Below are 18083 nucleotides of genomic sequence, written 5' to 3'. Positions count from 1 at the left end.
AATAAAGGAACTATAGAAAATACTTATTCTACTGATGTTCTATCCAACAAGATCCACTTCGTTATGCTATGGTTGGAATAGTATTGATAATTATTGGCTGAGAATACTGCTATATTGTATCAGCGCTAGTTTATAGTTTCCTGTCTGTTGCAGACTGAGGAATGTCCGACCTTTGCACAGACACACAAAAATGGAGCAACCGGGGGCGTGGCCTGACCACCGATGGAGTAAGACGCACCAAACTCGAGCTCCTAGGCCCCAACCTGCAAAGCCCGATAAACTAGCCACAATATCCCGATAAACACGCGCGAATGGGGAAAAACAGGAGACAAACCACCGCTGGATCATCCGGTGTGACCCCGGCGATGCAGCCACCGGGCCCGATGGATGAATACCTCTTGGGGCCGCCCGGCCTCCGAGGCACCGGAGACGCAGACATGCTCACACCCTCCTCCCCGAGCTCCAGCGTGATGGGATCAGAGCGGGAATCACCCGCGGCGGGCACCCTGTCACAAATATCGAAGGACATAGCGGCGATCTCTGCAAGCATGCTAACCCGCAGCGACAGAACTGAGATGGTGGCTGAGCTGCGCTCCGTCATCAGAGAAGAAATAGCAGCAGTCCGCAGTGACCTTACCGCTCTGGAGCAGAGAGTGGATGCCATGGAAGAAACGCACCTACAGGCCGCACAGCACCAGCAGGCCTCGGATCTGGCCACCACAAGGCAGGGCAACATCCTCCTGGGCCAAGTCAAATGACCGATTCATGTCACAGGGTCCTGACTTGAGTTCCCTATTCAGATTATCCTTTTGTGTTGTAATAATTATAAATATTTCAGCCTTGTCTAGGGGAGGCATATTCTCTATTACCTGTAATCTGAATTTAGATCAACTGTGTCTTCTCTACACCCTGCTGTCTTTTTTACGTACTTCTGCCATGATGCGTCATAATTTATCAGCCCAGGTTAACACTGTTCCTTTCTCCTTAGATGTTTGTTCCTTCCCAACCAAGGAGCATTCTTTGTAAATTACATAATCAACTCCGCGTTTGTAGGAAATGGAACGAATTTGATTCGTTTTCCAGATGTCTTGTATTTTGTATGGAATATGGTGACTGCAAAGTCTGCAGGAGAAAGGAACACCATACGGAAGGTAAACTACTGATTCTATAATTTGGAGTAGAATGACTATGACATTAACTGCAATTGATTTATGGTAATTACTATTATTTCATTATTTTACAGAACCAGGTCTATCAGATTGAGCTTGGAGTCATGTATGCAGATATGATCTTCACCTTTACAGTCATCATGGCTTACAGTTTAACCAATCCCCTAATTGCTCTATTTGGTATGTAAATGTTTAGGATGCATTATGTTTATCAAGGTATCTGTAATCGTATAACTGTTAATAGATTATCAGAATCGGAACATGGAGACCTCACTGCTGTGATGTCCCCTGGTATGGGCTAGTTACCAAAAGAAAGTAGCAAGAGTTAAGATTTATTTTAGTCAAGCCTCCAAATTTTCACTGCACAGAGTAAGGGAGTGCAGGCTGCAAACGTAACTGGAAGTGCTGCCTCTGTCATAAACAGTTATGTTTTAGTTGAGTCCAGAAAAAAATAAAATAATTAAGATTACATTGAAACTGTAAATTATTTGGGAAACAAAAAAAGAAATCACTTTTCCATCTGTAAGGATTTTTTTTAACCTTGTAGCTTACCAAGGGGATAACATTCTCATATTTGAAAAAGCATGAAGGTCTTCTATAGAGACAGGTAAATAGGTTGAAGTTCTGAAAATAGTTTTTATTTTCATTCTGGGTTTTGAAATCATTGACCTAAGACTGATTGCAAAGCAGGAGTTACACTGGATTCAGCACACATTCTCCATGCGTTAACACATATATTTCATATATTCTCTTTCAGGACTGGTGTATATTGTTCATAGGCACATTGTTGATCAGTACAACGTGTCCTTTGCCTTCGTTCCAGTACAACTGGACAAGAAAATTCATTTCAAAGCCATCTTTCTAGCTTTGACAGGCCCTATATTTGGTCTCTTGTGGCTGTTTTGCTGGTCGTTTTTGAATCTTGGTAAGCGTCTGTGTGTCTGAATGTAACCTTGTGGATTATTCACTAGAAGTAATTGTTAAACTGCTTTTTGATGAAATTTTGAATGCAGAAAACATTGCATTTGTCCTCCAAATCTTTTTCCTATGTATAAATAACAGGTGACAATTGAAGCCAACACTCCAATAGATGAGATGTTTAGTCCATGTCCCCTGGAATGTCTTGTGACACAAACTTGACATATGATTTGAATCGTTACATTGTAAATATTTGTCATAGCGATTAAACATCAATATATACTGCATTAAATTATTTACATTAGTGTATCAAGATACATAGAAAAAGGTTCCTTAATTTCCTTCTAATAATTTATCTTACTGATAATCTAATTCTCAATTTTAGGGAGCACTTTTATATCAAAACCCAGTCATCATTACAGAGGAAGTACTTCCAATGGCTGTAAGATAAACAGCCTCAAAAAACATTTAAACACCTTATTATTATTATTATTATTGCCATATAGCGCCAACAGGTTCCGTAGCGCTTTACAATATTATGAGAGGGGGATTTAACTATAAATAGGACAATTTCAAAAAACTTACAGGAACAATAGGTTGAAGAGGACCCTGCTCATTCGAGCTTACATTCTATAGAAGGTGGGGTGTAAAACACATTAGGACAGGAATTTGCAGTCAAATAAGGTGGGCTGCCCTTTAGGAGAGAGCAAGAGACAGGTATGTGAGGTAGGGGTTAGTCTTGGAGGCCATAAGCTTTCCTAAAGAGATGGGTTTTAAGGCACTTCTTAAAAGATGCAAGACTAGGGGAGAGTCTGATAGCGGTAGGCAGGCTATTCCATAGGAAGGCAGCCACCCGCGAGAAGTCCTGCAAGCGTGAGTTGGCTGTACGGGTGCGAACAACGGACAGGAGGTGGTCACGGGCAGAGCGGAGAGACCGAGAAGGGACATACCTATGGATCTGTGAGGAGATATAAGAGGGGCTAGAGTGGTTCAGTGCTTTATAGGTGTGAGTTAGTACCTTGAATTGGCTCCTATAGCATACAGAATAATTTTAGAAAATTGGGCAGACTAGATGGGCCGAATGGTTCTCATCTGCCGTCACATTCTATGTTTCTATGTAAGAGACGATTAGGTCAAGGGGATTGCCAGCTACATGGGTGGGAGAATTAGCCCACTGTGATAGCCCGAGGGAGGAAGTAATTGAAAGTAGTTTAGAGGCTGCAGAGGTCAAAGGTGGGTTCATAGGAATATTGAAGTCCCAGAGAATTAGGGATGGAATATTAGAAGAGAGGAAATAGGGTAGCCAGGCAGCAAAGTGGTTAAGGAAGAGAAGAGGGGGACCAGGGTACGATAAATAACAGCAATACAACGGCAGTGTTTTACATGATGAACTGACAGGGAGATAAAGTCGTCTGGGTGCCTATATAGTAGTACCCGGTAGTAGGGTATACACGGGGAATGTTACTAAGTACAGTGTGGGTACAATGTAGGTAGCTCTTGCAATTAATACCACCTTCTTCTGTGGTGCCACTGATTTTTAAATTTGTCGCAAAGCCAGGATAGCAGCTTTTTTTTTTTTTTTTTTCTGTACCATGTAGTTAATTAGCCATCTTCCCCATCCCCAGTTTGCCCCCTGGGGCTAATATGTTACTCCCATCAGGTCTTTACCTCAATCATGTGTTTCGCAGGGCTAAAGTATTTATTTAATCTTGTTTCATATTCTATGTTTAAAGAGACCTGCTGCACCATGTCTTCTCGTGTGTGTAATGTAGAGTATTATAAAAATCTTTACATACATTTTATGTTTAATTGCAAAAGATGTACTCATGATATAAAATGTCCACGGCAACTTGATATGTAGATTGCACAGGTATATGCTATGTATGTACAGCTCTGAATTTATTAATTGAAATTCCAAAATGCATGCACCCCTGAGTCTTATTACTTATTCATTTCATTTATATCTATAGGAATTGAGGCTCCTAAAACAATATTTATACTGTGCTCCATCATCACCACGATTGTTATGTGCTTGATTTATAAAGGTCTGGGACCTCTCAAGCTCCTCAGATGCCTGAATTATAAGGTAAAACTTTGGCAGTGGCCTCTATTTTTAATCTATGTGTCACAAAAGAAAAAAGAAAAAAAAGAAAATATTTGTAAAAGTTAACATAAGACATTATCCAGCAATCATACAGTGTTTGTCAATAAGTAAACAATCCGTCAATGTGGGCACAAATGTAATTTTTGCAGAATAGATTATATCATATAGCTAAAGACGTGGGCCACTATTTCACTCTTGTTCATTAATAGTGCAGTAGTTTTGTAGGTTGAATACTCCCGACCTAATCCGTATTTATTGGTCCATCTAAGTTTGCATTAGCCACGTCTTTACATTCTAATATCGGGTATTAATAACAAAACAAAAAACGTAGTGTATGATTCCCTAATATAATCGCGCAATATAAGTCAATAAGATCAAAGGGTATTTAAAGGAAAAAGAGTTTGTGTCCTGTAACCCAATAGCATGAAGAAATAAAGGAACTATAGAAAATACTTATTCTACTGATGTTCTATCCAACAAGATCCACTTCGGTATGCTATGGTTGGAATAGTATTGATAATTATTGGCTGAGAATACTGCTATATTGTATCAGCGCTAGTTTATAGTTTCCTGTCTGTTGCAGACTGAGGAATGTCCGACCTTTGCACAGACACACAAAAATGGAGCAACAGGGGGAGTGGAAAGGCTTTAGCCCGGGGTTAAAACAGGTGATTGTTTATTAATTGCCGACTCTCTTTTCCCTTCTACATTTCTTTTCATTTTTTTTTTTTATCCTAATTCCAAATTATCCTTAAAAGTGGATGTTAGTTCCTCCACTCTGACTCCGTCTGTGGTGTGGCAACGGATGCTTTCTCTGCCGGCACAACCAGTTATTCACTATGGCACTGTGTTAGCACTCTGTAAATCCACTCCAAGGACTAAAGGTCTGCAAATGCTTTGCTCATGGGCTTAAACAAGTGACTAGGTCATGAATTGGCCACTCATGTTCCCCTTCCACTATAGTTTCCATTTAAAATTTATTTCTATAGATTTTTCTTTTAAAAAATGCTCCTGCAAACAAAGTGGTGTACAATTGGATGTCCGTTCCACACACCAAGGACTGGAGGCCTGCAAAAGAGTAGTTACCATTCTAATCCCTTCCATAACACACCTATTATTACCATTACAGCTAGTATGACCACGACACCCAAAGATCCATTCCATCCTAATCATATCACAAAACACATCTCTAGATGGTCACTGAGGGTGTAATGCTTCAGACTGTATGCACTCACTGTATACAGAGAGACACAAAGCCCACAACATCACACACTCACTGACCCTTTCAAACACCGGACATAGGAAGACTGACAGAGACTGACGAGGAATTCAACCACAACCAGAGGAAGATGACTATGAAAAAACAGTGAACTGAAAATACACCACTAGACTACAACAGACCATTGCTGCTGCTGTAAATAAAGTTTGTGTCTTCTAACCAAATAAGGGAGATTTCTAATAAAAAGCTCTCTCCTTAACTTGGTACCACTTATGTCATATATATATAAATATGACCAATAAATTAATATTATCTTACAGGGAATATCCGTCCGATTGTAAGTCCTGAAACAAAAGTAATGTACAAATTACATGGAGAACTAAAGACCTAATGGACGAAATAGTTTTTATTCAAAATACGTTTTTTTTCTTGTCCAAGTGTATTCAGACAAAATATAAATTGTCACAGTGCCCAGGTCTATTAAATCACCGTTACCCAAAACACAGCAAGGGATAGATGGTTACTCTGAGCAGGTGGGATGTGGATTAAACTATTTCATGACGAGATGGGAGGATAATTTAATTTAGCAAATGTATTATCAGCTCATTGTTTAAAAATAGACTCCAGAAAGTGTAATAGTGGAAGTAACTCTTTTATCTTTATTTGATTTTGTGAGATGAAGATATTTATGCAACACTGTCTAAAGGATTAATCCATGAATTCACTATGAATATATTCATTTTATTGCAATATCTGTAGGAAGTGCGGATGTAACACTGACAGCAAGTGGTTGCACTGCATTCTGTAAATTTCCATGCACAAATAATACATCACAGGTCTGGGAAGACATTCTATTATTATTATTTATAAAGTGCCAACTGTGATGAAAGCAACTTTGTCACTGGGTTTTGGAGGGACCTGCTTGCCTGCCTCCTACCCTGTGACTACGGCCCCTTTGATAAATCCTGGTTTAAATCACTGTTCGTGCATTTTTCGGTTTTTATGGCCACAGTTCGAACTTTCGAAGTGGCACTTCAAACTCCTGAACAGTCGAAGTGGCCGCCATCTTGTTCACATGGACCAAAACTGCAAATAGACTTCAGGGAGACTTAGACACAAATGCCCTGGAAGTATTTTTGGCCTGAAAACCTCGCAGTTCCTGGTTGGTCCTCCAGCAGCACTTAGCCGTGATTTTATGGAACTGTTTTGGGCATGTGACCATGCCTGCGCCTGGGCAAAACTATGACTTCCATACAATTTCTGAACCCCTGATCTGATCTGGGTGATTTTTGGATATGTTGTTTACCCAGATCAGGGGTTTCAGGGGATGTAACATTTATGGGAATATGTGTTTTAGGGTATTTATGGGAGTTTATAAAAATAAATATATTTTTCTGCCTAAAGATAATTAAGTTAATGCACTATCTGCCTCAATCACCTCCCAGGCAGAGGGGAGGGATCGTGTATACCGTATGGGTGTCACCCTTGTTGGGAAACTTGCATAAAAGGCCAGTGTGCCTCCATTAAAACTGAGTTCCTCTTCACCCTCAACTTGAGTTGTCTCTTGTGTGGAGGGAACAGCTATATCACTACAAGGAATTGCTATAATCATTATACTCCCCTGGGTTCTAATCACTAGCTCTTCTAAGAGCTGTTCCTGCTACGGTTTCTGGAGTAGGAGAGGTCTTTCCCACACGGTCCTGGATATCAGTATTTGGTCCAGGGTGGAAGGAAGACGGCGAGATCCTAGCCAAGCTACGGCGGTTGTGGAGTCTGCAGTGCTTGTGGTGTTTGGTGCGGCGCTTATGGTCCTCAGCGTCAGCTAGGAAGCATCTGTTGGCGGAGGTACCCAGTCGTGGTGCCAGGTGATCCATTACATCCCTGCCATTACTTTTAGTATTTCCTTCATTCACCCTGTAATTAATTTTAGTATTTCCCTCATTTACCATCATTACTTTTAGTATTTCCCTCATTCTCCCTGTCATTACTTTTAGTATTTCCCTCATTCTCCCTGTCATTACTTTTAATATTTCCCTCATTCTCCCTGTCATTACTTTTAGTATTCCCCTCATTCCCCATGTCATTACTTTCTCCGTTATTACTTTTAGTATTTCCTTTATTCCCCGTCATTACTTTTAGTATTTACCTCATTCTCCCTGTCATTACTTTTAGTATTTACCTCATTCTCCCTGTCATTACTTTTAGTATTTCCCTCATTCCCCCTGTCATTACTTTTAGTATTTCCCTCATTCTCCCTGTCATTACTTTTAGTATTTCCCTCATTCTCTCTGTCATTACTTTTAGTATTTCCCGCATTCTCTCTGTCATTACTTTTAGTATTTCCCTCATTCTCCCTGTCATTACTTTAAGTATTTCCCTTATTCTCCCTGTAATTACTTTTAGTATTTCCCTCATTCTCCCTGTCATTACTTTTAGTATTTCCCTCATTCTCCCTGTCATTACTTTTAGTATTTCCCTCATTCTCCCTGTCATTACTTTTAGTATTTACCTCATTCTCCCTGTCATTACTTTTAGTATTTACCTCATTCTCCCTGTCATTACTTTTAGTATTTACCTCATTCTCTCTGTCATTACTTTCAGTATTTCCCTCATTCTCTCTGTCATTACTTTTAGTATTTCCTTTTTTCACCCTGTCATTACTTTATTCACAGTGATTTTACTCTCAGCCTGTACCCCAGTAACCCTCCATTCTGACCCCCAGGTTTGTTCTGCTAAATGTTTGATAAACTGTTCTGGATATTTCCAGATCTTTCTGTGGGAAATCTCAGCCCCGCCCACAACTCAGTGAGCTGCACGGTGATTGGTTCCTTGTGGGGAGCCATGTCATTGGCTGTGGGACCAAGGAGTTCCTCACCGGAAGTGATACCTTGGCAACAACAGCAAGAAGACCACCAGGGATCCCTGTTATCCCTCTCTTACCCCAGGAGCCCAAAGAGGGAGGATTACAGTAATTACAATAATTATTGCTCTATTTCAATATGTTAAGCAACCCAACACTTTGCAGCCCCTTACCCCCCCCCCCCTGTGCAGCCCCTTACCCCCCCCCCCCTGTGCAGCCCTTTACCCCCCCTGTGCAGCCCCTTACCCCCCTGTACAGCCCCTTACCCCCCCCCTGTGCAGCCCCTTACCCCCCCTGTACAGCCCCTTACCCCCCCTGTACAGCCCCTTACCCCCCTGTGCAGCCCCTTACCCCCCGTGCAGCCCCTTACCCCCCCTGTGCAGCCCCTTACCCCCCTGTACAGCTCCTTACCCCCCCCTGTGCAGCCCCTTACCCCCCCTGTACAGCCCCTTACCCCCCCTGTACAGCCCCTTACCCCCCCTGTGCAGCCCCTTACCCCCCCGTGCAGCCCTTTACCCCCCCTGTACAGCCCCTTACCCCCCCTGTACAGCCCCTTACCCCCCCTGTGCAGCCCCTTACCCCCCCTGTGCAGCCCCTTACCCCCCCTGTACAGCCCCTTACCCCCTGTACAGCCCCTTACCCCCCTGTACAGCCCCTTACCCCCCTGTACAGCCCCTTACCCCCCGTGCAGCCCATTACCCCCCTGTACAGTACCTTGCCCCCCCTGTGCAGCCCCTTACCCCCCCGTGAAGCCCCTTACCCCCCTGTGAAGCCCCTTACCCCCCTGTGCAGCCCCTTACCCCCCTGTACAGCCCCTTACCCCCCGTGCAGCCCCTTACCCCCCTGTAGAGCCCCTTACCCCCCTGTGCAGCCCCTTACCCCCCGTACAGCCCCTTACCACCCCTTTACAGCCCCTTACCCCCCTGCGCAGCCCCTTACCCCAACCCTGCGCAGCCCCTTACCTCCACCGTGCAGCCACTTACCTCCCTGTGCAGCTTCTAACACCACTGCACAGCCCCTTACCACCCCTGCTCAGCCCCTTACCTCCCCTGTGCAGCTTCCTACACCCCTGCTCCGCCCCTTACCCCCCCGTGCAGCCCCTTACCACCCCTGCTCAGCCCCTTACTCCCTTTCCCCCGCAGCCCCTTACCCCCCCTGTGCAGCCCACTCCCCCCCCCCCCCCCCCCATACCCTTCCATAATAAGTGATATAGACCTTATTTTTGTAAGGTTTGCATCTTTTAACCTGTACAGCCCCTTACCACCTTTGTAGCTTCTAACACCACTGTGCAGCCTCTTACCACCCCTGCACAGCCCCTTACCCCCCCCTCCCCCCCGTGCAGCCTCCCCCCCCCCCGTGCAGCCTCCCCCCCCCCCATACCCTTCCATAATAAGTGATATAGACACTGCTTGAGATGTCGAGAATACTGCACTTATTTTTGTAAGGTTTGCATCTTTTAAATACATAAAGTTAGACTGACTTATATTAAAGGCAATACAGTATTTTTTTTTTTTTTTCAAAATATACTCTCAGGGTTTAGCTGATGAGCTTTGAATTTGTATTACCAAAAGTCATTCCATTGGTAAACTAGGAGGAATTAGAATGGATAGAATAAACTAAATCTACTTTTATCAGAATTAATTATATCTCGAATTGAGCCAAATCAGTGCAGATTTAAAGTGTTCAAATACTCGTCAATATGAGGCGAATTAACATGTACATTAATAGTAAGCATTAAGCAGTGTGTATATCTGTTAGTGTGTGTCCGTGAATGAGTGAGCATGTGTGTATATGTCAGTGAATGAGTGTATGTATGTAAAGGAGTTTAAGCATGCGTGGGATAGGCATAAGGCTATCCTAACTATAAGATAAGGCCAGAGACTAATGAAAGTAGTTAGAAAATTGGGCAGATTAGATGGGCCGAATGGTTCTTATCTGCCGTCACATTCTATGTTTCTATGTATGTGAGTGAGCATGTGTGTATATGTCAGTGAATGTGTGTATGTATATGAGTGAGCATGTGTGTATATGTCAGTGAATGTGTGTATGTCTGTGAGTGAGCATGTGTGTATATGTCAGGGTCTTACCTCATGTGGAGTGCAGAGACATACGCTCACCCTTGCAAATAGACAGACCAAGGTGACCAGGAAAGACGCCACCAGGCTTACATTATCACTAATGTATATTTGGCTTTCTGGGATCTATGCAGATTTTTTCAGAAATTACACGACAGGGTTCAGAGCTAAAGTTTTTTTTTTTTTTTTTTTGCTTTTAAACTCACATGTCATTTAATAATGATAACCTCTCTTTAAAGACATCAAGGAGAAAATTAAAAGAAAAGGGGGAAAAAAGGAAATCAACACACAAGCAAATAGTAAGTACACCATGCTCATACATAAGAGAACAAAAAAATGAGGTGTGGTAGGAGGGAAGGGAAATAATGAGGTAGAAGGAAGAGAAAATAAAAATGGCATAGGAAACTAAAACAAAAAAAAGGGAAAGAGGACATGTCACTTACCAATCTCAAGTGGAAGTAATTCGAACGAGAGTGGGTGGAACAAACGTTTAAAGAGAACTTGGCCCTTTAAAACTGAAAATTCTCAGAGGCTGTGTACAATATCCAATGCCCAGATGCTTATATAGCATTCCATCTGATTATTAATGGGACACTATAGTCACCATAACAACTATAACTTAATAGAAACATAGAATGTGACTGCAGATAAGAACCATTCGGCCCATCTAGTCTGCCCAATTTTCTAAATACTTTCATTAGTCCCTGGCCTTATCTTATAGTTAGGATAGCCTTATGCCTATCCAACGCACGCTTAAACTCCTTTACTGTGTTAACCTCTACCACTTCAGATGGAAGGCTATTCCATGCATCCACTACCCTCTCACTAAAGTAATACTTAATTTAGTTGTTCTAATGCCTATAGCCTGTCCCTGTAGTTTTAATGTAAACACTGCCTTTTTAGAGAATAGACAATGTTTACATGACTGTCTAGTAGCTTGCTTCTCTCCCTGCTGCCTGTGCCTCTTTCCCTCTATATCTGGGAGGAATTGACAGACTGTCATTTCCTCCCAACGCTCTCCGATATTACAGGGTTGTCTTCCTAAAAGGCCTTGGCACTTGACTGGGCCCCTGTTTAGCAATACATGTCCCATGGCTCTAAAGGCAAAGGCCACCTCATGGGTTCGCCAGTCGTAGTTCTTCTGCTAATGGATAGTATAAACAGTAATACTGTAGTAGAATTTTTTTTTTAAACTCCCTCTGTCTATTTGAAACTGCATTTTAAAATTTTACCACAAGGTGGCCCCCTACTACTATTAGTCCGAGTAGTGATAGAGAGAGAATTTGGTAGCACTGCAGCCATTCCTTATTATACCCTGAACTCAGTTGTAATAAATTAAAACTGTCACCTACTTATTTGCTGGTAATTATCTGTGATCTGCCACATTGAAGTGGCTTCAAACATGCCAATATATGTGGTGGCCCTAGTGGCTAGGAGAGCGCTGACCAGACAGTGGAAACAATTGACATTGTCTTCTCAGGTAGAACTGCGCAATCTTTTGACCGATATCAGAGACATGGAACAACTCACAGCACAGACTTGTGATTTGATTGTTTACAATGCTATTACACACAACACCTGGTTGTCCTGGATACAGCATCCTCTGGTACCCTAGAGCAGTGGCGGATCCAATCTGCCCCCCCCACCCTCAGAGCCGATGCTCTCCCCTACCGGGTCGGTGTTATCCAAGCGCTGGCCCTTCTTTGTGCCTTCACGGACCGGAGGGGAGATCAAAGATTTCACTCACCACCCCACAGACACTTTGCTGACAGCTGGAGGGTGAGGGAGAGAGGATCCCTCACACACACACACACACACACCCTGCATCCCTCTATGCACCTCACACAAAGATTGCACCCCTCACATATACACATTGCACGCCTCACACACACACACACACTTTACTCACACACACACTACTGCCCCTAAATCCTACTAGAGCCCTTATCCCGGCAGATTCCAGGTAAGTTGTCAAACTGGTCTAAAGTGGTTTGACTTATTTTGGGAGGGAACCATGGCACTCCATGCACCATAACCACTACATAGAGCTATATTGGTTATTGTGCCTGGACTGTTCCTTTAAATAATCTACTAGTGCCCCTCACGAGATTAGGTTCTGGATCCGCCCCTGCCCTAGAGTGTGGGGCAGTGTCCCCTCTTTTCTTTTTTTCTCCCTCTTTCCTTTTTATCTCCCTATTTTTACTCTTCCACAATAAACAATGTAGAGATTCTGTTAGTCCAATAAAAAAAAAGGTATTACAAGATGCACATATATATACACTGTATATTATTATAATTTTTTTTTAAGTGGTATCAGAATCTAGTGCAAAACGCATGAAATGTGTAAAACCTGAGTTCATGCTTTTTAATGATCTGTGGTCATTCTGTTTATGTGCCAAGGAATATGCACTTCCCACAGATTTTTGATGAAATTGAGATAGATAAACTCTGTAGAATGTTCTCACTACCATCCTTCTGGTAGGTGTACTACGAATGCGTAACAGAGCTATTGGCAAAAGAACATTCCATTTAAGTTGAGTTTCTTGACACATCTTTGCCAATTGGTTCTTAATAGTTCTGTTCATCCTTTCCACTTTCCCAGAGCTCTGAGGTCTATATGCCGTATGAAGCTTCCACTTAATACCAAGCATATGAGTCAGTTGTTGTAGGCACTGGTGAACAAAGGCTGGACCATTATCCGATCCTATAGAACATGGTGGTCCATATCTGGGTATTATTTCTCGCAACAGAAATCGCACAACTTCTGCTTTCTCTGTACGAGTAGGACATGTTTCTACCCATCCTGAGTAGGTACACACAACTACTAGTAGGTAGCGATGTCCGCCGGATTTAGGCATTACCGTATAGTCTATTTGGAGATCGGACATAGGGAGTCCTCCCATATACTGGACTCCCGGTGGTTTCACTGGACCTTGCCTTGCGTTGTTCTTGGCACATATCACACATCTTCGTACAATGGCTTGAGTCAAGTTGGACAATCTTGGTATGTAGAAATGCTTCCTAAGAGATTCTTCCATACTATCTCTCCCGGAATGTGTCCCATTGTGATAATTCTGGACAATTTCTACGGCTAGCGATGCTGGAATGACTATCCTTCCATCTTCTAACTGATACCACTTATTCTCCAGGTACTTCCCAGTTTCAGTCTTTAACCACTCTTCTTCTTGAGCTGTATAAATTGGAGTCCATTGAGACAGAGGGGTTGGTATGAGAGCAGCTATACGTTCCACATACTCCTGTTTTCCTGATTCAGCGGCACGCTTGGCTGCATTATCTGCCATCCGATTTCCTTTTGTTACATCACCATCACCTTTCAGATGCGCTCGACAATGTATGATACCAACTTCTTTCGGTTCCCACACGGCTTCCAGTAGTTGTAATATCTCAGCTGCGTACTTGATTTCTTTACCCTCTGAGTTCAGTAGTCCTCTTTCTTTATACAAGGCTCAGTGGGCATGAGTGGTTAAAAACGCATACTTGGAGTCCGTGTAGATGTTCACCCTTAAACCTTCAGCCAATTGTAACGCTCGTGTGAGTGCGATCAGTTCTGCCTTCTGTGCCGATGTTCCTTTTGACAATGGCCGAGCTTCTATCACCTTGTCTATGGTTGTCACTGCATATCCTGCATAGCGAATCCCTTCTTTCACATAACTACTGCCGTCCGTATAGTACTGGACATCAGGGTTCTGGATGGGAAAATCACGAAGGTCCGGTCTACTTGAAAACACTTCATCCATCACCTCCAGGCAATCATGTTGACTCTCAGTAGGTTGTGGCAAAAGGGTAGCTGGATTCAAGGTGTTAACAGTCTCTAGATGCACTCTCGGGTTTTCACATAACATAGCTTGATACTTAGTCATGCGGCTATTGCTAAACCAATGATTGCCTTTATAGTCTAGCAACGTCTGTACTGCGTGTGGGACTCGCACATAGAGTTCCTGACCCAGAGTGAGCTTATCAGCTTCGGCTACCAGCAGGGCGGCGGCAGCTACGGCTCTTAGACAAGGTGGAAGACCACTGGCCACTGCATCCAATTGTTTGGACATATATGCAACAGGTCGTTGCCATGATCCCAAGTACTGTGTCAATACTCCCACAGCCATTCTTCTTTGCTCGTGTACATATAAGTAGAATGGGCGTGTATGATCAGGTAGACCTAATGCTGGGGCGCTCATCAATGCCTTCTTCACATCTTCAAATGCCTTTTGCTGTTCGGGGGTCCACAGGAAGGGATCGTGTTCTGTACCTTTTATAGCCACATAAAGAGGTTTCGCCAATATCGCATAACTGGGAATCCATATCCTACAGAAGCCTGCTGCCCCCAAGAACTCTCGCACTTGTCTTCTATTCTTGGGTATTGGTATTTGGCATACAGCTTCTTTTCTCTCTGGCCCCATTATCCTTTGACCTTCAGAGATATGGAATCCCAGATACTTGACAGTTAGCTGACACAACTGGGCTTTCTTCCTTGTATCCTGCCTTCCAAAGAATGTGCAGTAGATCATGTGTTGCTTGCTGACATATCTCTCTTGTAACTGGCGCTATTAACAAATCATCTACGTATTGTAATAGTACACATTCTCCTGGGATGGACTTGAAATCCAGTAAGTCTTGACTTAAAGCTGATCCAAATAGGGTAGGTGAATTCTTAAACCCTTGGGACAATCTTGTCCAAGTCATCTGGCGTTTCGAGCCCGTTACAGCATTTTCCCATTGGAATGCAAAGATACACTGGCTTTCCGCAGCAATTCGTAGGCAAAAGAAGGCATCTTTGAGATCCAAAACTGTGAAGTAGGTAGCCCCGCCCGGAATTAAAGCAAGCAGGTTATATGGATTGGGCACAACTGGATGTATACTCACTACCGCATCATTGACTGCTCTCAAGTCCAGCACAGGGCGATACTCATCTGTACCGGGCTTTTGAACAGGCAACAATGGGGTGTTCCAGGGGGAAGTACAGAATTTTAGGATACCATACCTTATGAACGTTTCCAAATAAGATTGTATGTTCTTCTTGGCCTTTTGTGGAATGTGTTATTGTCTCAGGCTTACTGGATAAACCCCAAGCTTTAGTTCGATATGAATTGGTGGGATATTACGAGCAAGTCCTGGTGGGTTATTCTCTGCCCACACTCCTGGTATATTGAACAAGGATTCATCACTCTTAGGGTTTTGGCTGGTCAACACTGTATAAAGTTGCCACTCTTCTTCCTTTGGTACAGATATTGTCATTATACCTGAGGGTCCATTGAACTTCAAAGATGTTGTTCCGTTAGGTAGAAATGTTATCTGTGCTTGTAATTTCGACAACAAATCACGTCCTAGCAGTTGGACTGGACATTCAGGCATATAAAGGAACTGGTGTTTCACTATGTGGCCTCCCAATGTACAGAGTCAATTTTAAGAAACGGTTTAGCGGCACTCCTTCCAGTTGCTCCTTTTACGGTGTAGGGATCGACCGATTATCGGTTTTACCGATATAATCGGACGATATTCGGTATTTTCGGCAATATCGGTATCGGCCAATATTGCTACCGATATTGCCGATAATATCTCCTAGGACCGCCAGGTTCATTAAGCCCGGCGGTCCTGGGGGGGCCGGCAGCAAGCGCTGACTTACCTTGCCTGCAGCTCCCCTGTCTAAATCTCGCGAGACCCGCGGCCGCAGAGCATTGCCACGGGTTACCATGGCAACGCTCCGCGCGGCACTAAGGGCTGCGAGATTTACACAGGGGAGCTGCAGGAGCTGCTGGCAAGGTAAGTCAGCGCTTGCTGCCGGCCCCCCCAGGACTTAACAAGCCACCGGACCACCAGGGAATACTATATCCCCCCTCCCTGGTAAGAAGCAGGGAGGGGGGACTAAAAGAAAAAAAAAACACAATTTAAATATTAAAAAAACAATAATCATTAACATTAAAAAATCCCCCCCCCAATTTTACACAAATTACATCACTACACAAACACACACACACACTGCATTACATACACACACACTACACACTGCATTACGTACACACACACACTACACAAACACACACACTGCATTATATACACATACTACACAAACACACACACACTGCCTTCACTTTACCCACACTACACACACTGCCTTCACTTTACCCACACTACACACACTGCATTCACTTTACCCACACTACACACACTGCATTCACTATACACACTACACAAACACACACTCTGCATTCACTATACACACACTACACAAACACACACTCTGCATTCACTATACACACTACATTCACTATACACACTACACAAACACACACTCTGCATTCACTATACACACTACACAAACACACACTCTGCATTCACTATACACACACTACACAAACACACACTCTGCATTCACTATAAATGCACACTACACACACTCCCTGCATTCACTATACACTCTGCATACACTATATGTACACAATACACAAACACTCACTGCATTCACTATACACACTACACAAATACACACTGCATCCACTACACACACAGCTCCCCTGTCTAAATACACTTCATCCACTACATAAGGCATTTACCGTTAGAAATAGTTTATTTTTCAAAATGGTAAATGTACAGAATATCGGCAAGTTATCGGCTATCGGCCTGAAAGTTCACAGAGTATCGGTATCGGCTCTAAAAAATCAATATCGGTCGATCCCTATTACGGTGATAGTTCTTCCTGAAGGAGGAGGGACTAGGTCAGTCACCACCGAATGTTCAGCACCAGTGTCAATCATGAAAGAACTCCTTTTTCCCCCTATTGCTACATCGACCATAGGCTCCGCTCGGCCAAGGGGGATGGAGCCCGGTCGGTATCAATAGTCCTCCATGACTGTGTCAGCCAAACCCACAAAGTCCCTATCCTCTCTCTCGCGGGGTCTCTGCGCTGCTGGGTAATATCTATCTCCACTATCACTTCCTCTATTATTCCCACTATTTCCTCCAGGACCTCCTCTACCTCCCGCTCTACCTCTATAATTACTGCTATATCCTGCCCTAGGTCTGTCTCTCTCATACTGTTCCCTTCGTGGACACTCACTTCTCCAATGCCCTTCTTCTCTACAGTACGCGCATTGGTTCCTACTCAAAGGTTCCCCATTCCACTTTTTCTCACCTTTATCCGTTCCCCTATATACTTCCCTTCTATCTACGCCTGCGTTAGCTACTGCTAACATCTGCTTTCCTACGCATCTTTCGCTCTTCCTCCTTCTTCGTCTCTGTCTCCCTATTCATATAGACCTTATTTGCTATTTCCATTAGTTGGGTTATGGACATCCCTACAAACCCTTCTAACTTCTGTAGCTTGCGCTTTATATCTCCGTAGGCTTGGCTGACAAAGGCAGAGTTAACCATTCGGGAATTCTCAGGAGCCTCTGGATTAAAGGGGGTATACAAACGGTATGCCTCCAATAATCGGTCATAAAAGGCACTGGGCGATTCATCACATTTCTGCAATATCTCAGCCGTCTTAGACATATTAATCGCCTTTTTTCCTCTGGCTTTCATGCCAACAATAATAGCGTCCCTGTATGCTTTTAAATGGGCCACATTGTTCCTCGTGGCATATCCGGATCCATTTTGGCAAGTCATTTACGGCCTGCTTCCAACAATGAATATACAGAAACTGGCCGTAAAGTTCAGGCCTACCTGATACAGCCACGTGTACACGCTGTACCAGATTAGGATCCAAACTGCCACGTGGTGG

At 43.4% G+C, this 18083-nt stretch overlaps 1 protein-coding gene across 1 annotated transcript in view; it reads left to right on the top strand.

The window, feature by feature from the left end:
- Positions 1–8282: 8282 nt before the first annotated feature.
- Positions 8283–18083, top strand: part of LOC134586440 (calpain-14-like) — a 44822-nt gene continuing 35021 nt past the window's right edge. Inside the window, exons 1-2 of the mRNA XM_063441951.1 lie at positions 8283–8378; positions 10585–10644. The gene's annotated coding sequence lies outside the window, so the exon portion shown is untranslated. The remainder of the gene's footprint in view (positions 8379–10584; positions 10645–18083) is intronic.

The sequence above is a fragment of the Pelobates fuscus genome, chromosome 2 (assembly GCF_036172605.1).
Source record: "Pelobates fuscus isolate aPelFus1 chromosome 2, aPelFus1.pri, whole genome shotgun sequence".
Classification (NCBI taxonomy): domain Eukaryota; kingdom Metazoa; phylum Chordata; class Amphibia; order Anura; family Pelobatidae; genus Pelobates; species Pelobates fuscus.
This window is presented reverse-complemented; position numbering and strand designations above follow the sequence as displayed.